The sequence below is a fragment of the Talpa occidentalis genome, unplaced genomic scaffold, assembly GCF_014898055.3.
Source record: "Talpa occidentalis isolate TD23 unplaced genomic scaffold, MPIMG_talOcc4v2.1, whole genome shotgun sequence".
In the NCBI taxonomy this organism is placed as follows: Eukaryota; Metazoa; Chordata; class Mammalia; order Eulipotyphla; family Talpidae; genus Talpa; species Talpa occidentalis.
The window spans coordinates 94,227,300-94,251,849 of record NW_026555331.1 but is presented as its reverse complement, the minus strand read 5'-3'; the positions used below and the strand labels follow the sequence as shown (position 1 = coordinate 94,251,849).

Sequence of the window (24,550 nt, the reverse complement as noted above, 5' to 3'; positions counted from 1 at the left end):
AAGAAAAAGGAAAAGCTAAACATAAATGAGAGTTTTAGATACTGTAAAGGCCGGACTGGGCACAGTGCAGGTTTTCTGATCCCATGCAGACCGGGTAAAGGAGGAGTCAGAATCCTCAGTGGTTTTTTGCAGGTCTTTTATTTGGGGTTCACCAGGCATATGGCAGGCAGGGGTGCTGGCTGGGGGGCTGGGAGGCTGGCAGGCCTCCCAGCCCCAGCAAGTCTTCACTCTATCTGGGCTCTCTAGCGTTCGTTCTGCTGCTTCTCGGCTTCTCTTTCGGCTTCTTCTGCTGCTGCTGCTGCTGCTGCTGCTGCTGCTACTGGTGCTGCTGCTGGCGTCCCCGTGATGCCGCCCTTAAAAAGCACAGTCTTAGCTCAGCTGAATCCCATCTACCTATGCCCGCACCCTATTCCAGGTGCCCGCCATCAGGCATGCATTCAGGACAAGGATCCATCATCTATCCTGATGGCGGAAGGGCAGAAAAGCCTGATATTTTCTTTACCCTACAGATACACTATGTAGCTGGAACTAGAGATTGTAAAGAATGATATTAGGACCTTAAAAATTCATTACTGTGAGTATTTACACAAGAGAGAGAGGCCATGGTAATACACTTTATAGTAGGCAATTTAAAATATTAGGTTTCTTTATACATACATAGTAAGATTTTGTTTACATGAAAATTGTATCTTACTATATAATTACAGAAATGTATGTGGGATATGGAACTCACAAAATGAGTTACAAATGTAAGAATAGCAACTGGGTCAAGGTATTAAATTGAGAAAAGGAAGCACCTAACAAATAGGAGGCCCCTGTAGGGTAAGGTAAAAAGTATCAGGCTTTTCTGCCCTCCCAGCATCAGGATAGATGATGGAACTCTGTGGCCCTGAATGCATGCCTGATGATGGGCACCTGGAATAGGGTGTGGGCATAGGTAGATGGGATTCACCTGGCCTAAGACTGGGCTTTTAGGGGTGGTGTCGCGGGGACTCCAGCAGAAGCTGAGAGAGAAGCAGAAGCAGCACGAAGCAGAAGAACCACGAGAACAAGGCCACCAGAGAATGCCAGAGAGCCCAGATAGAGTGAAGACTTGCTGGGGGCTGGGAGGACTGCCAGCCTCCCGGCCCCCCAGCACCCCTGCCTGCCTTGTGCCTGGTAAATCCCAATAAAAGCTTGCAAAAGCCACTGAGGGCTCTGACTCCTCCCTCACCCCATCTGCTGGGATCATAGAAAACCTGCACTGTGGCCCATTCCTGCCCTTACAGCCCCCAAATGGTTCAGATGATGCGTAGAGAAAAAATAATATGTAGTGAATATAATGGAAATGGTGAGAGTGGAGGGAATAACATGGTGCCTGGGAGAATAAAAAGTAAGAATTGGAAAGGAAAAAAGCCACTAGCCTATAATAGTGAGAGGCCGCAGTGCAAGCAGCTGCTGATGCTTAACACAGACAGGAGGTGTGGCCCATAGAAGGTATGTTCAGGAATGTTATGAAGGAAAGGCAGAGAAGAGATTAAATACAGAAGGGAAATTTACAGTAATAAGAAATAGATGTGATAATAAGAGTGAATAATAGCAGTCACATTTGTAGGTTACATATTTAAGTTAGGATTATAATTATACACATTTTATCTGAAAAGTTGAGTTTCAAAGGTTTTCTAAAATCTCCCTAACTCAAGGGCTGAGGTTCTCTGGGTAATAGTGTAAGTGCTTATGGATCTTTGTGAGAATGTTGGAAATCCATGAGAGCATGTGCATTTTTTTTTAGTCAATGTTAATGAAAATATAGTTTTCATAAAAATAGACAATTATAGATCAGAGACATCCTGCAGGGGAGGGGGAGAGGGATCAGAAGGAGGGAGGGAGGAGCACAGGAGACTGAGGTGATGGTGCACAGGTGCATTGGTGAAGAAAATTCTGTGGGGACTACACTGGGTGGGAGCAAACATTGTTTGAAAATGAACAATGATGTAAAAAAATAAAAAAAATGGTTTCACATAGAAAGGGTCAAAATGTGGTCCTCATACTTAAAATTGTTTTGAGTTACTGAAAATGTGATCTATCCATTTATCACATGAAGAAAATTTAGTCCATTTTGACTGAATTCTTACCTACATTTTCTATTTAATAATTTCAAAAGTAAGAAAAAATGATTTACCTGTGGTTTCCAGTTTCTATATGGTTTTGCTGTTATATGCAGCAATTAAGAAAATACTTATGAGCATCTATTTTGGGAGTATATTCTGGTTGGCACTATAGGTATGAACAAATAGGAGCCCTCCCTTCAAGAAGTTTATGGTTTAACAAAGGCTAGAAACTAATGCATAAATGATTCTTTATCTAAGCAGCATATTGTTAATTCTACAAGTAAAGTTAGGGTCATAGGGGTCCTGTGTGCTGTTGGAGATGAAGAAGGGGAACTCTTTTTTAAAAAAAATATTTATACATACAAGAACTGGGGTACAGGCCAGAGTTGTGAGGGGTGAGAGGGTTCACCAGAGACAGAGTGGGGAACAGAACAGGCAGATCAACTGAAATACACTGCTGAGGGTTGCAGCGGGAGAGTCAGGAGAGGTCTGCTGTGCAATGTGCGTTGCTACCTGGCCAGGGATGAAACTCGTGCTTCAGTGGCTGTGGCAAGCTTCATAGTTTGTGTCTTAACCTCTTGTGCCACCAAGGAGGCCCAAGAAGGGGCACTCTTTAGGGAAGAAACATAATTTGAAATAAATATTGAAAAATAGGCTTAAGGTAAATGGACATTGAATATAGATAAAAAAGGAAATTTAGCTTGGCTATGAGGAAGGGAGATGAGCCATATGTAGATACACCACAAATAAAGGAAGTGAGTGGAGTTAAGAATGTAAAATGAGATGAAATTAAAATTTACAAGTTAAGCTAGAATTAAGCAGGGTGTAGTAATGGTAGTATTTTAAGTGTAGAGAGAGCAACATAGACAATGTTGTGCTTCAAGAGTTTTAATTTTGCAACTCTGAAAATGGTATAAGGTAAAGGAAAGAAACTAGAGTCAGGTCAATGGGCTGTTGGAATAGATTAGATCTTGGGGATAATGAAGGAACACCAGAGAAGTGGAAATTAAAATATTTTAGAATTATAGCTTACAGGAAAACTTGGGAAATAATATAATGAAATATGAGCATTGACAGATTATGTAGAAATGAGAGCGAGTGAGAGGGATCTAATATTTAACTTCAAAGATTTGATTTGGAGAATAGGGGGTTTGCTTAACATAATCCCCCAAGTAAAGAAGAAGTGAATTTGGTTTAGGTTATGTTATATTTAGCTAGATTATAAAATATATCTCCTGATTTTTTGGTACAAGCAGGAAAAATGCCTATGAAAGCATTAATCTAAATAAATAAATAATAATCTAAATAATATTTAGAATATTGCCATGATAGTTAACATATCATTTTAATGACTATTGCTCATGTATTCAAATTACATTTGAATTGGTAAACAATTTAATACTAAAGTTTTAAATATAGGTTGCTGCTTTTATTTGATTGGCTAGGGAATATGGAATTACATGTAAATATATCATAAGAATGCATTATTTAATAATCAGTTTGAGGAAATGCATAAAACAGTGGTAAAATAAATGTCATAAGTATAAGAGTTGTAACTTATAGAGGCAAAGATTATTGCGCTTTCAATAAATTGGTACTGAAAAATGATAGAGTGTAAGAACATTATTAAAATAGATTTTATGAGGAGACAAATTAACTAACTTTGAATTTAAAAAATAAGGCTGATACCATGATAACTAGACATATTATTATTTTTTAAAGATTTATTTATGCATTTAAGAGCTGGGGTGTAGGGCAGAGGTGCATGGGCTGGGGAGAGGTGAGAGGATTCATGAGAGGTGTAGTGGGGAGTCGAACAGGCAGACTGACTGAAATACACTGCTGAGGGGAGCAGCAGTCGAGACAGGAGAGGTCTGCTGCGCCATGTGGGTCAGCTCCCTGGCCAGGTATCGAACTCATACTGCAGTGGCTGTCTATAGGTTCATAGTGCTGAGACTTAACCCCTTGTGCCACCAGGGAGGCCCCATACTACTCTTTTTTAAACAACCAAGACTACATGAAAAATGTTGGACTTAATCCTCTGAATTGTTTCTTGTATCCATAGGAATAGAATGAGTAGAATGAATCTTTGTGTAATAGATTGTCATTGTCAAAGCATAATTACAGTTAATTCTGAAAGCTGAAAAAGTACTGTTTTCCTTGCTATTGAGTACGTGTGATCAGTTTATCAGCAGTACTTAAAAAATGGACTTTTCATATTGCAGAACAATATTGGCTAAGTGATATTCTTCCATACTCTCCTAGAAAAGTGGTGTGCTGGATTTTTTTATCTTGATTTTAATTGTTTTGTATCTTTCAAGAAAAAATTGTTTATTGTAGTAAATGACTAAAAATTAAAAAAAAATAGTTGTGGCTAACTTTACAACTTACTAAAATTATGCATTTTATTTATTTACTAAATGTTTTATATGCTTTTTGGGAATGGGATGAGGTTGTGGAACTCTTGGTTAAGATTAAAGAGTTCATGGAAACCCTACCCAAGCAAAATGTAATCATTCAATCTTGGACCTAGGGAGGTGACATAAGCAACATTTCTGGAAGTTATGATTTTGAATTCTTGTCGCAATTGCCCTAGTATACCCTGTGCTCTATTTTGTTTGGGCTATTATGGCACAGTCCCTTAAATCTGGTGACTTGTAAACAATATATAGTTGCTTAGCACAATTCTGGAAGCTGGAAGTCCAAGAGCAGGATGCCAGTACGGTTGTTCCATTAAGGGCCCTGTTATGACTTGTATATTTCCAACTTGTCCTTGTTGTCTCATAAGCTGGTTAGAATGAGAGAGGAGTAGCAAGCTTCTTAGGGGCACATCTTAGGATTCTAATCCATTTCAGGAGAGTGCCACCTTCATGACCTCACCTAATTTCCTTCCAAAGAATGCTCACATTAAGGGGTAGAGTTTTAACATTTGCATTTCGGAACACAAATGTTTAGTTCATTATGCCCTGCAACTATGAATGTTCTCTCACCTTCTAGGCTCTTCTCTTGATTAATTGGGGGGAAATAGAGTAATATTGGCACCGTATTTGTGGGTAGGAACCTAGCATATCATCTAGCATATCACCTAGCTGTGTTCAAATCCTGGTCTCACCATACCTTAGATTCTGGCTTTGGGGAAGTTACTTAATGTCTCTGGGTCCAATTTTTCACATTTATAAATTGGGGATATATTAAAAATTATAAGTATTAAATTGAATGAGTTTATATATGTCAAATAATAAGAACAGTGCCTGACATAAGTGATATGGCTGCTTACAATATTATTTTAAAAGAAAGGGAGTGTGTTAGGTTGATTGTTAGAACATACTGTTGACACTCAAGTAGAGAAGTACCGCATTTAGAAGCTTTTAGAGTTGGTATCATTTTTTTCTGCTACAAGACCAGATTTTTCCCACAAGGTAGAAGCTTCTGCTACTATTGGCAGTCTCAGTTCTGTGTTGTCCCCACAAAAGCTGACGGCAGCTAATGTGAGGCCTGCTGTGGCTGCCTGGAGCATGCCGAGACCATGCTCCTATTTAAGGTTTCAGGCTGAGTCACTCTATGGGAAACAATTCCATCGATATGTGGGAGGGGCATATAATTTTCCTTTCCACTCTTTTATAAAGTCACCCAAACTGTTGTTATAATATAGAGACTTCTCACTCCTGCCACGTAGAGAATTCAGTCATATTAGTGGTTTCATGACACAGCAAAGGGTTAACAAACTGCAGGTCTTTTCATGGATAACAATATTTTCTATGTAAAATCTACATGATATTCCCAAGTGATTCATTATCTGCCCACATATTGTGACTTAGGATTAACTTTTTATTTGCTATTTATAAAGTTTGTTATATAGCATGTAAATTATTTTTGAAAAATACTGTGTTATTATGGTGGGAAAACTTCCAAACTTTCATAAATTTCATACGGTTTATAGCAGCTGGCATTGTAGAGAGTTGCAAAATTATGATGAACTTGTTCTTTTCAGTAAGGACCCATGTGCCACATTTGGATGGAGGGTACAATTTCTTCCATTGGAGAGAGGCATGTGACATGGCTTACTGGAAAGAACCCAGGCTTCACAGGCATACCAATATTTGACTGTTGAATCTCAGCCCCATCGTTTTGTTACTTGTTAGTGGTGTGAACTTGGCTAGGTTATGTAAACTAGCTTTCAGCTTCCTCACTTGGTAAAATAGACTCCCACCTCAAAGTGTTGTTATAGGGTTTAATGAGCAAATCATCATCATCGTTAAGTAGTAAATTTTAATTCATCACTTTAAATAATATCCAAGTTTAATTCACTCAATTCAGTAAACCTCAGAAAAAGATGACCTATTTCAGGCAGATTACTTAGCATGTTTCTTCAGTACAACAAGTGACAACAGAGATCCAAGTAGTAATAATTCATTTATGTTTCTTTTGAAGGTAGGCATATAAGTAAGTGGATTATTAATCATATTTCAGGTTCTTATATCAGTCATCTCTCAAAGGATTTTTGCATATAGGATGAAGCAAAGACGCAAAGTTAATGACTATGGCTTCAGTTCTACAATGTCTTTCTGGTCTCTTATTTTGGTACATTGGACTGAATCATGCATGAAACTCGATGTTTGTTTTTTTTTAAAAGATTTATTTTATACATATAAGAACTGGGGTACAGGCCAGAGGTGTGGGGGTGAGAAGATTTACCAGAGACAGTGCGGGGAACAGAACAGGCAGAGTGACTGAAATACACTGCTGACGAGAGCAGCGGGCGAATCAGGAGAGGTCTGCTGCACCATGTGGGTAGCTCCCTGGCCAGGCATCGAACTCATGCTGCAATGGTTGCAGATAGCTTCATAGGCTGTGTCTTACTCCCTTGCACCACTAGGGAGGCCTGAAACTTGATGTTCTGTCTAAAGTACAGACCAATTTCCTTAGTCTACCTACACTCATGTCTCCTGTCTCTGGAACTTCCTTCACTTTTTTTTTTTTTAATGAAAAATATAAGAGGGGCCAGAGAGATAGGAAAAAATCATGAATTTATTGTAATAAACACATGACCAAGTCCTTTTCCATTTTAATTAGTCATACTTTCCAGAGTCTCCACCCTCTAGCATGAATAATGGTGTCTTTGAGATATGTTTTCTGCTTGATACATACAAGATGGACAAAGAGAGTAGAGAGAGACTTGACCTCCTCTATGTGGGCATTCAATTCATTGTTAAGAGAATTTAGACCACATGCTAGTCCTCTTTCTAATTTGTCGTGCTGGGATTAGCTTTTATTTTTGGCGTATGCCCTGTGCTAGATTGCCTCTATTTTAGAAGGCCAAACCACTTAATGATAATTACTCCCTTTGTATAGACAAGAATAAGTGGCATAGGACCACTTAGCATTTTGAGTGAGAAAGACATAAATTGATGTCATACTAAATGGGGTGAGTTCTACAGTGATAAACACCTCAGTTTTCTCACCTATGTCTTAAGATTGTGAAGATGATTCAATGTGAAAATGCATTAATGCTCAGGATTCAAATGTTATTGTATGATGATGGTGGTGACCAAGAGAGTTTTTAAATCAAATGAGCATTTTTTTTCTTGATTTAGGCTTACTCATGTGTACTACTTATGTGAAAAGTCTTGACTTTATCTTCACACTTGGTCTGAAATTGGAAAATGTTAGTCTATTTTGGATAATGCATGTCTCTTGTTTCCGACCCTGTTTCTTCTGATTCACATTGATTAACTCAGCAGTTCCTGGATCTGACCCAGATTTTATTTCTGGAATGTATGTTGCCTGCATGATCTCTTTTGCCTCGTCTTTGGCTCTGGTTCCTATTTGTTGTACTACTTCAGATTGAATTTCCTGTTGGTGACTTCTCTGAGTTCATATGTCTTAAATCATTAAATATGTAAATATTGTAGTGGTAAAAGAAAGTGATGTGTCTATATTTCTATTATTGTAGTGTCCTAAAGATGCATCATACTCAATGATTTTTAAACATTAATTTTTCAGCTTTTGGGCTTGCCAAAACACATTTTTATTAAGAGTGGGTCGAATAAAGTTGAATGTTGAAGTACTGAGTTTTGTGAACTATTGTTAAAAGTAGGTCAAGTTATGCTATGATTGAAAATTTCTCAGAATACCAGTGACAAAATAGAAATTTATGCTTTGCTCATATTTTCAGTCTCAGTCAGCAAAGTTAAATTTCACATTGTCCTCTATCGAGTCCCAGTCAAATGGGGTAGTCATCAACTTTAAAAATCTGCAGATGCTTTGGCAGAGAGATGGGGAGCTTATGAATTGGGTGATGACTCTTAAAACTTTTTTCTCATAGTGATATGCCTGTATTTCTTTGCCCTAAGCAATCCACATGACCAAACTTAAATTCAAGGAAGTGGAGAATGCATTCTTCCATATGCCCAGTCTCATGGAGATCTGCAATATCTGGTGAAACTTCCTAAATTTGTTGAGTGTCATGCAAGTAAAATGCAATCTATCATTTATTTTGGATCATAAGACAAGTCATCACAGTCTCATTCGGATTCTATTTTTATCAACAATAAGATGAGAATAATATTTCCTATCTATAAATAATAACTTCTTACTAATAAATAGTACTTCCTTTCTATAGGTAGTTTCCATTTATAAATAATATTATCAATATTATTTTTTCAAACTAGCAACAACAAATGTTGGCGAGGGTGTGGAGAAAAAGGAACTCTTCTGCACTGTTGGTGGGAGTGCAAACTGGTCCAACCACTGTGGAGAGCTGTGTGGAGATTTCTGGACCTACTAAACATAGAGCTTCCATATGATCCAGCAATTCCACTCCTAGGTATTTACCCAAAGGACACAGAAACATCAATTCCAAAGAACACCTGCACCCCTATGTTTATAGCAGCACTGTTTACAATAGCTGAGCTTTGGAAACAACCCAAATGCCCAAAAATAGATGACTGGATCAAGAATATGTGGTACATATATACCATGGAATATTACTCAGCATTCAAAAAAGATAAACACATGCAATTTGCAGCAACATGGATGGCGCTGGAAAGGATCATGCTCAGCGAAATAAGCCAAAAAGAAAAAGAAAAATACCGGATGGTCTCACTCATAGCAGGAATCTAGAAAACTTAAATAAGGGACCAGGAAAATGAATAACTATAAGAAAGCGAAAATCAAAATCAACAAAAAACTATGAACCAGAGACACTTTTAGGGGGGCGGGGGCGGGAGGGGAGGGATTGGGGTCAGAATGGGGGGGCTGCAATTGTATGGGGAATATAAAAATAAAATTTATTATTTAAAAAAATATTATTTTTTCAATTTTTTAAAAAATTTATTTTAAGTATTTTATTTTATATAAATCTTACATCATTTTTCATCTTTGTACAATGTATGCATTTTCATTTTGTTTATATTCCCCATATAATTGCACCCCCCCCCTTATTTTGACTCTAGTTCTTCCTCTCCCCCGTCCCTCCCTAATCCCCCCCCCAATGTATTTCTGGTTTATAGTTTCTTGTTGATTTTGATTATTACTTTGCATTGATTAGTCTTTTTCCTGGTCTCTTATTTAGGCTTTGTAAATTCTTGCTATGAGTGAGACCATCCGGTATTTTTCTTTTTCTTTCTGACTTGTTTCATTGAGCATGATCCCTTCTAGCTCCATCCATGTTGCTGCAAACTGCATGTGTTTATCTTTTTTGATTGCTGAGTAATATTCCATGGTGTATATGTACCACATCTTCTTGATCCAGTTATCTATTTTTGGGCATTTGGGTTGTTTCCATATCTTAGCTATTGTAAATAGTGCTGCTATAAACATAGGGATGCAGGTGCCCTTTGGAATTACTATTTCTGTGTCATTTGGGTAAATGCCTAGGAGTGGAATTGCTGGATCATATGGAAGCTCTATGTTTAGTAGGTCAAGAAATCTTCACACAGCTTTCCATAGTGGTTGCCCCAGTTTGCTCTCCCACCAGCAGTGCAGGAGAGTTCCTTTTTCTCCACAACCTTGCCGACATTTGTTGTTGCTAGTTTTTTTTAATATGTGCCATTCTCACTGGTGTAAGATGGTATCTCATGGTAGTTTTGATTTGCATTTCCCTGATTACTAGTGATGTTGAACATTTTTTCATATGCCTGTTGACCATTTGCATTTCCTCTTTGGAGAAGTTTCTTTTTACCTCTTCTGCCCATTTTTTGAGTGGATTATTTTCTTTGTTTTTGTTGAGTCTCATCAGCTCTTTGTAGATTTTTGTGATCAGTCCTTTATCATTAGTGTTGTGTGCAAAAATGTTCTCCCAGTTGGTGGGGTTTCTCTTTGTTTTTGTTATTGTCTCTTTTGCTGTGCAGAAGCTCTTTAATTTGATGTAGCCCCAGCTGTTTATCTTTGCCTTCACTATCACTGCTTTGGGTGATGTGTCTGTAAAGATGTCTTTGATGTGCATGTCATGTAATGTTTCGCCTATATTTCCTTCTATGTATTTTATATTTTCAGGTCTTATGTCTAGTTCTTTAATCCACTTTGAGTTGGTTTTTGTGTATGGTGTGAGGTAATAGTCAAGCTTCATTCTTTTGCATGTAGCGACCCAGTTTTCCCAGTTTTTCTTCATTCTTTTGCATGTAGCAACCACCATTTATTGAACAAACCTTCTTTGTTCCAGTGCATAGTCTTTGCTCCTTTGTCAAAGATAGTTGACCATAAATCTGTGGGTTTATTTCTGGATTTTCTATTAGATTCCATTGGTCTGTGTGTCTGTTCTTGTTCCAATACCAGGCAGTTTTGATGATTATGTCTTTGTAGTATAGTTTGAAGTCTGGGAGTGTGATGCCTCCATTCCCTTCTTTTTTTTTCAGGAGAGCTTTGGCTGTTTGGGGTTTCTGGTGATTCCATATGAATTTCATCAATAATTGTTCTATTTCTTTGAAAAATGTCATTGGAATTTTTATTGGAATAGCATTGAATCGGTATATTGCTTTTGGTAGGATGGCCATTTTAATAATGTTTATTCTTCCAATCCATGTGCAGGGGATGTCTTTCCATTTCTTTGTGTCTTCTTCTATTTCTTTTAACAGTGTTTTATAGTTTTCTTTGTAAAGGTCCTTTACCTCTTTTGTTAGATTTATTCCCAAGTATTTGGTTGTTTTTTTTTTTTTGTTTTGATAATAAAAGGGATTTGTTTAAAATTATTCTTTCAGATTTATTGTTTGTGTATAGGAAGGCTCCTGATTTTTGCATGTTGATTTTGTATCCTTCCATTTACTAAAGTGATTGATTAGTTGGATTACTTTTTCTGTGGAGTTTTTGGGGTTCTCTATGTAGATTATCATATCATCTGCAAATAGTGATAGTTTGACTTCTTCCTTTCCTATTTGGAGATTCCTTGTATGTCTTTCTCTTGTCTTATTGCTCAGGCTAGGACTTCCAGTATTATATTGAAAGGCAGTGGTGAGAGTGGACATCCTTGTCTTGTTCCAGATCTTAATGGAAATGCTTTCAGCTTTTCACCATTGAGAATGATACTGGCTGTTGGCTTGTCATACGTGGGCTTTATGATGTTTAGGTATGTTCCTTGTATCCCAAGAATTTCAAGGGCTTTTATCATGAATGGGTGTTGCACTTTGTCAAAAGCTTTCTCGGCATCTATTGATATTATTGTATGGTTTTTATATTTCTTTTTGTTGATGTGTTGGATAACGTTGATTGATTTTCAGATGTTGAACCATCCTTGTGTCCCTGGAATGAATCCTACTTGGTCATGGTGAATTATCTTATGGATACATTGTTGGATTCTGATAGCTAAAATTTTATTGAGGATTTTTGCATCAGTGTTCATTAGAGAGATTGGCCTGTAGTTTTCTTTTTTTGTGTTGTCCTTGTTCGGTTTTGGTATTAGTGTAATGTTGGCTTCATAGAATGTGTTTGGTATTATCCCTTCCTTCTCAATTTTTTGGAAGAGTTTGTGAAGGATAGGCACTAATTCGTTTCTGAATATTTGGTAGAATTCATTTGTAAATCCAACAGGTCCTGGGATTTTGTTTTTGGGGAGGTTTTTGATTACCATTTCAATTTCGCTGCTTGTAATTGATCTGTTTAGGTGTTCTATTTCTTCTTTATCTAGCTTTGGATTATTGTAGACTTGTAGGAATTTGTCCATCTCCTCTAGATTGTTGAACTTGTTTCCATCTTACTGTTCATAGTAGTTTCTGAATATTCTTTTGATTTCTGCTGTGTCCGTTGTGATTTCTCCTCTTTCATTTGTGATCCTATTTATTTGTGCTTTCTTCCATGTTTCCTTTGTGAGCTTGGCTAGGAGTTTGTCTGTTTTATTGATTTTTTTGAAGAACCAGCTTTTGGTTTCATTGGTCTTTTGGATTTTTTTTTAGTTTCGATTTCATTTATTTCTGCTTTAGTTTTTATTATTTCTTTTCTTTTACTGGTTTTGGTTTTTTTGTTGTTGTTGTTCTTTTTCTAGTTCTTTGAGCTTTGAGATTAGGTTGTTTCTTTGAGTTCTTTCTTGTTTCTTGATGTGAGCCTCTATTGCTATATAATTTTTTCTTATTACTGCTAAAAAAGATTTATTTATTTATACAAGCACTGGGGTACAGGCCAGAGGTGCGGGAGGGTGAGAAAATTCATCAGAGACAGAGCAGGGAGCAGAACAAGCAGAAGGACTGAAATACACTGCTGAGCGGAGCAGTGGGCAAGACAGGAAAGGTCTGTCTTGCCATGTGGGTATATCCCTGGCCGGCTGGTTATTGAACCGGTGCTGCACAGGCTGTGGACAGCTTCATAGTGCTGTGCTCAACCCACTGTGCCACAGGGGAGGCCCATTACTAATATTATTACAACAAATAGAACAAAAATTATCCCTAAGATTCGTGTATAATGAATTACATACTTCATCCTTAGCTTTTGTTATAGACTAAAGGTTATTATTCACTAGACGTTTCTACCATCTCATTAGAGCAGGAAGTTTCTCTCTCTCTCTCTCTTTCTCACACACACACAGATACACACACGCATGCACACACATTTGAGTGTGCAGGCTAGAGAGACATAATTTTATTCATTGATCATTATCCACCCAATAATATTAAGTACCTTTACTCTTAGGCATTATGTCTGGCTCTCGGTAATACAGAAATTAATATTGTGGTGCTTTCAAAAGAACTTGTCTGTTTAGAGAGACAAATTAGGTAGCAGGTTCTAATAAAGCAATGAAATTCATTATCTAAATGTTACATATGCAAGACCTTTTTTATTCTGATTTAATGACCTATTGTATTGATTTGTTTTAGTTGTGCAACATAATAATTTACTATGCATTGCAAGATGATTACCATACTTGTTTACATCTATCACCACTCAAAGTTGCAATGTTTTTCATGTGATAAGAACTTTAGAGATTTATACTGTTAGCAACTTTCAAATATTCATGTATTAAAGAAGTATCTACAAATAGAATAAACCAAATGCAATCCCCAGTAGGATATAAGGACTAAGGAGGGAGGTAGGGGTATTTTAGCTTGGAATACTAAGTCAACATAGTTCACCCAATCTAGGAAATATATGTCAAAAAAGAACAGATTCAGTGAGAACTGAACTGCTTTGATTTTGAACATATTGAACCATAGGTTTCCACTGGGTACCAGACTGATTCATAAATTTGAATCTTTTGCTTCCAGATCTGGAATTCAATGAAGAAATTAGATTTGGTGACATAAATGGATATGCTTTTGTATTGTGGATAATAAATAATGGGCATACCATTAGAAGGTTGCCAAATGGAAGCCAGTTGTGCAAGGAGAGAAGAATGGAGAAGGAACTAGTGAACATTGTATACATAGGCATTTAGAAGGTGATGTATTTGTCCATTGTCTTCATCATTTGGAAAATAAGGATTTTTATTTTTTCAATAGTTAATACAATGGCATGAGTGGAATAAAGGTAGAGAACATGGATGCAAGCTACTTTTTATAGAATATTGGCCATAAAAGAAGTAGGAAGGATAATAATGAAAGTGAGACAAACTACAATAAAAAGATACACATTGTTCATTTACATAGGAGAGAAAGACTTGTTTAAAGGGAAAGGGGGCAAATGGGCATCATATAAAGGGAACAACTTCTGATTAAAGATTCTAAGCCTGGGCCTCCCTGGTGGCACAGGCTGTTGAATCCCACATGGCAAAGCAGACCTCTCCTGTCTTGCCCGCTGCTCCTCTCAGCAGTGCATTTCAGTCAGTCTGCCTGTTCTGTTCCCCACTCTGTCTCTGGTGAATCCTCTCACCCTCCGGCGCATCTGGCCTGTACCCAGTTCTTGTATAAAAATAAATAAATCTTAAAAACAAAAAAAGATTCCAAGCCTATGGCCAGGTCTTGATTTTTGTTTTAGTTTAATTCAATTCTTAAAGTCCATTTCTACTGTTTACTTTCCTAATGTATTAGTTTTAGCCTTTAGCAAGTTACATAACCTTTCTAAACTCTAATTTTCTCAACTGTGTAATTAAGAAAATAATAAAGCCTATCTCCCAAAGACTCAAATAAAATAATGCATGTGGAAATGCTTTGTAAACTGCAAACCCCCGTATGTAAGTTAATTATTGCTTTCATTGTTATTATCATTAGAATGTCCTAAGTTATCTTTCTGCTATTTTTTTCTTTTGTATAGTTTGTATCTCTGCTTCTCCCACATGCACATTTATATTTTCATTATTCATTGAATTTTGAAATTTGTTTTTATGGCACCATATGAAATGTGACCCCCCTTCTTTATAGACTAATTTCCCTCATTAACACAGAGTTTATCTTCAAATCCTGCAGTCTCAAAGCTTTCCTTTGGCATGTTCAGAGCTAGGATTATTTTCTCATAACCAAAACGTACTTTATAAGGAAACTCATTGCCAAGATTGTGTTGGGCCTGAGATTTTTACCCTACTTGCAATGTAGTAAGTTAGACTGTGTAGGTTTAATGTTTTTCCCAGTTCAGAGAAAATGAATTTTGTTAAGCATCACAGCAAACCATATGGACCTCTCACTTTCATTGTTCCCCGGGTCCAGTCCACATAGGGAAAATCGAAAAGGGCCAGATGAACTCTGCATAATGAATTGAGTTATAGGAAAGGAACCCCAAGTTTAGGGAAACTGAATCTTTTATAACTGACAGTAAACTAACTTGCTTTTGGCCCCAAAATATGTTGCAGTCTGTTTCTCTCAAGGTATTTTTATTACAAAAGAAATGGCAGTCTGTTTAAAATTAGTCTATGACCTTGATTTTAAAACTGCAGAGACATGAAAGGAACATTGAGAATTGTATTCTATAATCAATATTCCAGAGGTTGATGAAAACACATATTTTCCCATCAAGTTGCCTCTCAATCCACATAAAGTAGCCCCAGATTTGTGCCGCAACTTTTCTTTGTCTTGGTCTTTGATCCCATTTCTTTGCCTTTGTTGTATGACTAGATTTTCACATCCCCCCCTACACTTTTAGGGTTGGAGATTCACCCACTTTATAGATATATTCATCCAAGGAGGATGAAGGGGAATCAATTTATTTACTGGGATTTTGGGGCCTACCTATGAAAAACAGACTTAATTCTTCCATTTTATTCAAGAAGTAATTCTCTTAAACATATTCTCCTCTCTCTCTCTCTCTCTCTCTCTCTCTCTCTCTTTCTCTCTCTCACTCTCTCTCTCTCTCTCTGTCTGTCTCCCTCTCTCATGTCAATCACCATTAACTTATTTCAGTACTTCATTATAGAACAAGCACAGAAAGAAAGGATTTGAAAGAAGGGGACAATCGATTTAGACAGTTTCTTTTTTGCACAATGCTTTGAAAACTCCTTGCAATTGAATGAATCTTGAGGATACTCTTGACTTCCTGCTCAATGTCATAAATGCCTCAGAGCAGAATGTGTTACTGTTTGAACTGCTGCATCTGCCAGATGATAACTAATTTTTAAACCATTTTCACCTTAGTTTCTTGCTATATTAGGATATGCCACTGTTCCTTGCAACATAACCCCAAACTTAGTCAGTGTGAAACCATAGCTCTCACGTGAAAACTCAAGAAAAAATGCTAAATACTGGTAGCTACAGCTTTTACTTGGATAGAAGAGTCCCCCAGATGTTTATGAGATACTGCCAAGTATTTCTGGTTTGCAGTTTCCCTCTGCATATCAGAGATTAGTCATGGATTTTTTTTTTAAATTTCTGCCCAAGTAGTGTTTCTCTATAAATCGATTCTTAAAAGCTCTGCTAGGTTAGAAGGTATTCAAAGAGGTAGTCTGTAATGCAAGGGGTCCCACAGCATTCTGGAACAGAGATTATTGGTGGGGTATGGTTTGATGAAATTACTGAAACAGTCTATTATCAACAGATATAAAATCAACTGGTTATGTTGGGGGAAAATGCTGAAAACTATATTTTTAGTGTATGAGCAAGAATCACTCTAATCAAAAGTTTCTGAAGACACATTTTCCCTTCCAACCTCCTCCCCTCATAGACACTTTACTAGTTTCAGAATTAAAATTAGATTGTATCTTAAACATCTTGAACTCATTTGGCACAGCAAACCTCACCCTAACGTTTCCCAGTGTGGTCTCTCTTCTTAGGTGTTAAAGTATTAGGCATTGCCTTTTGAGTTACTGGGAGGAATTCCTGAAGTCCTAACAATTGCTTCCCAAGTCATTTACCAGCACTACTTATTGTGCACTTTGTAGGCTGTCATTTCTGGCATTTCCAAAGTTTCCATGCTTTCTGGGAGAGGCACCCTGCAGACTCCTCCTTCTTTTCACTATTCGTTATATAATAATAATCATGTCAAACTCATAATTATACTGAATTATTAAAAAAGCATGGGATTTAGAAGTGAAAATGATGCCACTAACTTAAGAGTTCCTTAACACAATACTTCAAAGACTCGTTCTTGGAAAAACACATGTTCCTAACATGATAACCAATAATACATCCTGTGTCTTATAATTGCATATTATTCCACTGCTCCTGAGTCTACTTTCCACCATAAAATGAGAGAACACTTTTTGCCTTTTTCTTTTTGCCTTCCAGTTTCCCTTTCATCTCCTCTTTTATGTCTGTGGGCATCTGAAAATGTGCAGTTTCAAGAAGTTTATACTTTGTGTTGGCATCCTTTACACAATGCCTGTCAGTTCAGACATAAGGAAATACTATCATGATAATTTTGACTTCTAAGCTATCTAAAACATATTTTAATTAAAACACTGCCTTACCACCTTTAAATAAAGATGATTTCGCTCTTAATCTGGAAATGCTCTGGCAATAGGATCTAATAGCTTCATGGTCCGGAGGGATTTGGTCACTCCACTACAAATTCCCCAGGGTTCTTAAAGTACATGTCAGCCATGTCCTCCTATCCTGGGATCCTTGTGGCAACTTGAGGGGCTTGAGTCTTACCAAATGTTTAACCTTTTTTTTTTTTTATATATACCAAAGGACTATTCTTTTGAATTTGAGGGGTATGTGTTTTATCTAATCCAAGTATCTTTAGTATATCTTGTCCCCAATGTAGACACCTTTTTGTACTTTTTATTTTGGTGACATTATACAGTTATGAGGGTGACATGGATCACCACCATATTTTTATGATCTGTTTGTGAAGACTGAAACATGTTTTCTGGAATTTTTGACCTAGTAAATTTGATGAATCCAATTTGTAAAATGGGAGACTCTTTTTCTCAGTCTTCCTGGGGTGGGGGTGTCTCTGAAATACTAAATGAAAAAAAAAACAAAACAAAAACAAAACAAACCCTGCCCTGTGTGGTGACAGTTCTCTTTAGTCCCCACCAAGGGGAAGCTGAGCAGAGGAAGGACCTGATAATTTTGACTTTTATCTGACCATACACGTTTGCAAAATGCATGCAAGAAGAATATGGTAAGATGCTAGTTGATCTTTTCTATAAGATGTAAAGAATGGGTCAGTCAATACCTAAAAGAAATTGGAACTGCTCCTCATTAGCAATATTAGTCTGGTTACAACTGCAGGTTCCACATGAACTATTTCTCTGAACTCATTCTTCTCTGGCACCTTCAGAGGTTCCTCAGTTCAACCAGGACAGATATAGATAACTTTGTACACTTAGACCAAAGAGAGTTACATCAGTAGTCCTTCTGGGGAAATGTGGACAGTAGTACTCAGAGGTGGACTCAGTAATAATAATACCATTATATTCTCTGCCCATAATTATTCTCCTTTTGTTAGTGCAGACACTTTTGACTGCTTAGACTTTTCTCAGGTTACAGCAAGATAAGAGCAAGAATACCACTCCATTGTAGGATGGGTAGCCAAACCAACAGTATCACATTTTGTCCTACTCTAGAAAAGAATTCATAGGATATAATTGATCAGATTATGCTGAACACTCTAGAGACTGTAGATGGGATGTCCTTTTGAGGGGATTCCATAGCTAGCCCATGGCACCATTTCTGCTCATGAATGTGAGGACTGAAGTTCTCATTCTAACCATCTAAAGTGTCCATTGATATCTTAGCTTTCAATCAGATATATCTTCTAAGATTCTGTATGAACTCTGTCCAGCTACATGTCCCTCAAGATTTTTTTTCTTCGTAAGGAATCTCCAGTTTTCTTTTAAGCATTGTATAATAAGTAGAGGATGTCATTTCATAACATGCTTCCTTAACCAGTATTTCCTGCAATATTTTTTTTTTAAGATCTCATCCTTTTAAATACACACAATACAGTTTGGCCCTTATTTTAGAATAGAAAGAACATTCTCAAAACTTATGTTCTTTTTGTAAGTCCACTGCAGACTTCAAGTTGCTTCCATGTTGTCAGTCTTTCACAAAATGTTCTATACTTCTCTATTACCTGTTCATGTGCCACAGTGGAAGCTTCTGGAGCATTCTATGGCATGTTTGGACTTAGATGTAGCCATCAAACAGGTCGAATATCCTGAACAACGCCTTCTCCAAATGTCCCCAAGCTATTGCTCCATACAATGATGTGGAGTGTCCGAGTACAGTCCATGTTTCACAAAGAATGTAATATTATGAGCTGTTTATTAAAAACATGCCTAGAGTACAAAAGCATAGAGCAAAACATTTGTTCATTCATTCGATGTCCTTTTCCTGCTTCCCTTTCTCTTTTATTTTACATCGCTTTGCAGTGTCTATCCTGCTTGAGTCCTGCAAGGTTAAATCTGACATGATCATTATTTTGCTGTCCTGTGTAGTTGAGGTCAGCTATTATTCATGGCTTCACCCCATGAGGGGAAAAAAGATGGCTCATTGCAATCCTTGGGTCTATTTTAGAGAATTCAGAATGGTGGACTTTTAAAGCAATTCAAATGTTTGCATGCTGGTACTTATCACTCAGAACATAGTGTGAATGACAGATATAATATCTAACACTTATAAGGAGTTTATCATGAGTTTATTATAGGTAACATTTATTATTATTATTGTTATAGCTCTGGCAATCTTACAGATAAGGAAATTGAAGTCCAGAGAAGTGAAATAACTTACCTTAGGTCAAAGAGATTTTATATTATAGATCCATGGTTTCAAATCAAGTAGACTTTGTCAAGAATCCATACACTTAATCACTCTGTTACACCAGATTCTTGTTCTTTCTTGGGTGATTATCGTAACTCAAGTAAGAGTCAGATAGACAAGATTTTAAAAACTAACCCTTGAAAGCTGACTGCAGAACTGAAACACCAAGGGATGGGGAGAGATCAGGGGACAGTTTAGAACACAGAGGGAAGGAAACACAAAGACCTATGGTGGTAGACTATGGGTGATTTGGTCGTAGTTGCACTACAATGGTGATACCTGATGAGGCTATCCAAATATTGCTTCAATTGAAAATAAATAAACTAATTAAAAATAAAAAATATATTTTTATGAAACATAAACAAATGAAGCATAAACTGGCAAAAATTTCTCCCTAACAGGAATGAGAACAGGAAGGAAGAAAATTATTAAAGTCTCCATTGTGCCAAAAAGTTCAAATTATTCATAAAGGATATAAATGTTTGCTGTGACTAAGAGGACCAAATATATTATATGAGGTTTCTTGGAAGCTGTTGTGCTGCGAAATGGATAATTTTTGCAAGTGTTTTTAGTACATCCTTTAAGACAGCCTTGAGAGAGTTCTTGTGGGCACAGAGTTTGGAGTCACTTTGAAAGCACCAAGGGACTCATGAGAAAATCAGATTTTAGGTTGAAGTTTCAATGAAGACATCCATTTCTCCCAGGCAGAAGCCATTACTATACTTTAGAAGGAAGGAACATGATGGGCTGAGTCAGTATGTTTGAGTTAGCACTGAAAAGCTTGTCTCAGTTTTGCTTCAGGTTAACACTGGTGCTCAGTGGTTTGCACAAAATCAAACAGGCTGCTTCAGGCTGTAGCACTAACAAGAAAAGCTAGTATAATCTAGTAAGTAGACAAAGGGAAGTTTGCAACTGGAGACTTAATGCCATTGACAAAAATAAAATGCATTAGGAAGACCAAGCTTCCTCTGAATTTTTGTTCCAGCTCACAGTCTATCCTCTGTGCATATAAGGTAGAGCTGAGGTCTGTTATATTTTGGTTTTTATTGGTTAGAAAACTCAGTTATATTTTTTATTTGAATAGAGAGTTAAGTTTACAGACAGGAGATATTTCCTAGGTCATCTGTGCAAGTTGTGAATTTTTAAAAATGTAGTTTTGGAGCCATAAGCAGCTGAACATCTTAATCCATCTAAAACATAGCCCTGCTCTAGATGGGAGCAGCTCAGTTCAAGCCTGTTGGTTTCCCTACATTTCACATCACAGAGAAATGCATAAAGAACAGCAGCTAAGTGACTGCTCTGTATTAGTTCTGATTACTTGACATGTAACTTTTCTTAGTTTATATTCAATTTATATGACCATTAAACTCTTTCTGTTGGGACTAATCAATATGAACAGATAATTTATTATGAGAATAAAATGACTAAAATTAAATGATTTTATAAAATTAATGAAACTCAAAAATAGATCATATATTTTGGAATATGATCTTTAATAACAGAGACTAAGTCAGTTTAGTAATTGGAGTAAGTGTAAATAATTTTAGCATGTCTTCTCATCTCTGATGCAGCTCACCTTGGTTGTGACACAGCAAACCATACACAAAGATTTCTCCAACCAATCTAGGCTAATACATTTGGGGGAATTTAATTTTTTTTTCTGTCATGTAATGTAGTTCTCTTAATTTTGATCAGTGAAAAGATATTTTGTTACCTATAGTTTCATTCTCCAAAATAACTAAAGTTGATCCATCATTTACTCTTGTTTACTCATTGTTTGTTCCTCTATTTCTCTATTTTCCTATCTCAAGGGCTCTTTCTTTTCTATATGATAATTCTTAGAAAAAGTGATCAGTAGCCTATAGGGAAAACCCAAAATGATAACATTTTCTAACATGAAAACTATCAGTTGCTATTTGTTCAGGGAGAAAAGACAATGAGGAGTAGAAGATTGTAGGTCTAAAAAGAAAAGTCAATGATGAGATGTTATTTTAATATAGCTTGATAACTAAGGTTGATCAAATAAATAGTTTATTTTATTTTATATTATTATATTTATTATGTGTGTGTAGGTAAGTCATCGGCAAAATGTGCAAAGAAAGGAAAAAACTGAATACTTTTAGTTTTACTTCCTTTTTGATTGTCACTTAGCTTCATTATTTTTGTTATTCTAATTTATTTTTGGTGATAGCTCCTTGGGAGTAATCAAATTTTAAACTTTGCTTTTTTTCTTAGTGCAGAAAATAATTCTTATATCTAGTGCAGTTTTTTTTAATATTTATTTATGCATACAAGAGCTGGGGTACAGGCCAGAGGTGTGTCGGGGTTAGAGGATTCACCAGAGACAGAGTGGGAAATAGAACAGGCAGATTGACTGAAATACACTGCTGAGGGGAGCAGCGGGCAAGGCAGGAGAGGTCTGCTGTGCCATGTGGGTAGCTCCCTGCCCGGGGATCGAATTTGTGCTGCAGAAGCTGTGGATACCTTCATAGGTTGCATCTATGAAGCTTCCAGGCCCTAGAAATAGGTCTTTACTATCTAAATTCATCTCTAATTTGTGGTTTTGTGCTTATGATAATAATTTTGGAAGAAGCTAAGACTTTCTTCTGTTATTAGTTATTTTACACTTACCTTTTTATAAGCTCACTAGGTGCCTTGTTCATTGACCACAAGTTTTACTCACCATCTTTAGTCACCACCTACTTAATTCTTTTTTTACTGTAATAAAGATTGAATGGTGCAGTATCATTTGTTCAACCTTCAAATGCACTCTAGAACTGCCCGTTCTATAAAAGTTCAATGAAAGAGTTTCTATGTATTATTTCTCTCTACATACTGCTCCTTGTTCCATCTGCCTGGTTTCTGCTTTCCACAATCCAGGAAGCCATTAAAACTGAGTCTACCCACTTTAATGGAAAGCAAAGCATGGAGGGGGCCCAATGGAGCATGAGTATGGAATCAGACAGGCCCGAGTTCTAATGCCAACTGTCATCCTCCTATGTCTGAATTTTATTGGTCTACAAAATGGTAAAAACAATGCTACTTCCTAAGTTTGATGTGAAGTTATATCAAGAAAGATACACTATCCTCCATGGCATTTTATACACAGCCTGCTCACATTAAATACTCTCCAGCTTTCCATCTAATAATCAAATATAAGTTCAAGAACATTCACTTTTTTCTTATACTTTGTTAAATTACAATAATTTGAATTTTTAAATAAGCTTACTTAATACAAGACCTTAATTGGAAACCATAAAATATAAACAGCATATATATGTAGTTTGAAAATTTGAAATTCTCTTAGTTAATCAATGTGAGGGAAATTCTGCAAACACCACTACAGTGTTTCTTTTTTTTTAAGATTTATTTATTTATGTATACAAGAATTGGGGTATAGGCCAGAGGTGCAGGAAGTGAGAGGATTCACCAGAGACAGAGTGGGAAACAGAACAGGCAGATTGAATGAAGTACACTGCTGAGGGGAGCAGCAGGTGGGTTGGGAGTGATCTGCTGCGCCATGTGGGTACCTCCCTGGCCGGGGCTCGAACTCATACTGCAGAGGCTGTGAACAGCTACACAGCACTGTGCTTAATCCCTTGGACCACCAGGGAGGCCTCACCACTGCCAATGTTTCTTTAAGATTTTAGCACTTACTGAACTAGATTATGTCATCAAGTCTATGTTGAAATGAATAAACAATTTTGAAAGTAATGAAGCACTTGCTAAATCCCTCATATTATAATAAAAGAGTAGGAGTTTATAGATTTTTTTTTTTAGATTTTATTTATTTATTTATTTATACAAGCACTGGGTATAGTCAGAAACGTGGGAGTGTGAGAGAATTCACCAGAGCCAGAGTGGGGAACAGAACAGGCAGACTGATGAAATACACTGCTGATGGGAGCAGCAGGCGGGGCAGGAGAGGTCTGTTGCACCATGTGGGACCGTCGCTGGCGGCCGGGGATCGAACTGGTGCTGCAGAGGCTGTGGGCAGCTTCGCAACCCAGCGCTCAACCGCTGCACCACCAGGGGAGGCCCCACACATGTTCTTTTTTTTTTTAAAGGCAAATTCAAATTGGACTTAGAAGATATTTTTGTTGAGCCAGAAACTATATTGTTTATGGAAAAGGTGACCAAGACCAAGGATGCCTTAAAGCTGAGATAATCATTAGATGATTGATAGAATATCAGTTGGTAATTCCACAATGATCCGGCATCAGATTATTGAAAGAGCAACTCCTTTCTTCTTTCTACCACTCTTTCTTCTTAAATCTCTTCCTCACAAGATTCCAAAATATTACATAGGGTTGAGCGTTTGGAGGGTGTTAGAAAGACCTATTTGAATATTTCAAATTATTCTAATGTTCAACTTTTCATAGCTGTATTACATTTATTGGTTAGACATTTATTTGACACTTCATTTAGATTTTTTTTTAAATTTTGTCTTTTTTTTAAAGATTTATTTATTTATTTATTTATTTATTTATTTATTTATTTATTTATTTATTTATTTATTTATACAAGCACTGGGTACAGTCAGAAGCGCAGGAGGGTGAGAGAATTCACCAGAGCCAGAGTGGGGAGCAGAACAGGCAGAAGGACCGAAGTACATTGCTGAGGGGAGCAGCGGGTGGCAGGAGAGGTCTGCTGTGCCATGTGGGACCATCGCCAGCCGGCTGGGATCCAACCGGCACTGCAGAGGCTGCGGGCAGCTTCTCAGCGCTGCGCTCAGCCACCTGCGCCACCAGGAGAGGCCCAATTTTCATGTACATTTTAATGTTTTTAAAAAGATTTATTTATACAAATAAGAGCTGGGGTGTACCACAGAGGTGGGGGGGTGAGAGGCTTCACCAGAGACAGAGTGGGGAGCAGAACAGGTGGATCTACTGAAATACACAGCTG

At 37.0% G+C, this 24,550-nt stretch overlaps 1 protein-coding gene across 2 annotated transcripts in view; it reads left to right on the top strand.

The window, feature by feature from the left end:
* The window catches only part of DGKB (diacylglycerol kinase beta), an 835,840-nt gene that overhangs the window by 259,026 nt on the left and 552,264 nt on the right, over positions 1 to 24,550 (top strand). The gene's annotated exons all lie outside the window — the stretch shown is intronic.